This window comes from Nannospalax galili, unplaced genomic scaffold (assembly GCF_000622305.1).
Source record: "Nannospalax galili isolate Female #2095 unplaced genomic scaffold, S.galili_v1.0 scaffold593, whole genome shotgun sequence".
In the NCBI taxonomy this organism is placed as follows: domain Eukaryota; kingdom Metazoa; phylum Chordata; class Mammalia; order Rodentia; family Spalacidae; genus Nannospalax; species Nannospalax galili.
In genome coordinates, this window is record NW_008332686.1 from 213,862 (window position 1) to 215,191 (window position 1,330).

The window sequence follows — 1,330 nt, forward strand, 5'->3', positions numbered from 1 at the left end:
CTATCATAACCCCCCCTGCTACACAATGAAATTCATAAATTCTGTCATTAATGTTAAGGACTGTTGCATCAAGTTAGCGTCTCCAGATATTCTTCAGTGCACATTAAACTACTGAGGTCTAGTCAGCTTATCTAGAGTCCCTGCTTTAGGAAGATTAGCTTTTCCACACCTAGCGGTAATCAGTTGTCAATATTTCTCCAGGTAAAGTTTGGGTCTGCTGTCCATTTTCCAGTTCTATGCTGGGTTTTTGTATGCTTGAGTTTGCATAGGATTTCTGTACACTTACATCATTGCTGTAGATTCAGATAAGCAGGGTTCCAGGAGCATGTAGGACTATTTTCATATAGTCATGCACCGCTTCCCTGACTGTTATAGTCTTTCTGGCCCTTCTTCCACAATATTCTCTGAGCCCTGGGTGTGTGAATTTTAATAAAGGAGTCCTGTCCAAGAACCAACATTCTGTAGACTCTTAATCTTATGCTTTAGTCATTTCTGACTTTTTGTGTTCCTGGCCCGTCTGTTGCATGAGGGAGCTTCATTAATGAAACTTGAAAGATTCATTAGTGTCCTCTTTACTACTGTTCTAGGTTCTGTGAGGCTTATGTGTAGAGGTTGCACCGTAGATGTATCACTTAAACCTTGGAAATTAATAGACAATGTCTGTGTGTGACCAGTTGTGGTACTTGGTAATAGTCTCTGGCTGGTGCAAAAGAAGCCTCATTTATGAATGGTAACTGGGATATTTGTCTGTAAATATAAGGATACATATTTTGTGCATAGTCAGAAATTACAGTAGTCTAGGGATGAGATAGTCTTGGAGTTTTCTTTAAAATCGATGACCTCTCCAGCCATGCATATTTGGTTATATTTACAGTACGACACTTGAGTTTCCTCCCATTGAGTGGACTTTTAATAAAATTAGTTGTTGATTGTCCCTAAGATAAAAGTGCCACTACTGCCCCAGTGTCATATGCTGTGTCAGTCACTGATGTGGTTATTTGGTCTGAAAGCTGGTGTTAGAACATCAATTGATGTTTTCACTTGGCACCTTCATAATGATCTCCAAAACTATTAGAGCTAGCCATCAGGGGAATTGGCTGCCAGGTCAGTTCCATCTCCATTGCTGCAAATCCTGTGTCTGAAGTTTGTTCTTTCTTCAGAGTAGAGTCTTACCTTCATGTTCTGTGAGGCAATCAAGGGCTGTAGCAATAAACTGAGTGATTCTGGGAGTCTCTTGGACCACTCTGGCCAACAACTTGAAGGTTTCTCCAGTCTGGCACTATTTCTTGTTATATTGCCTTTAGTAATTCATATGGACTCATGTAGAGAT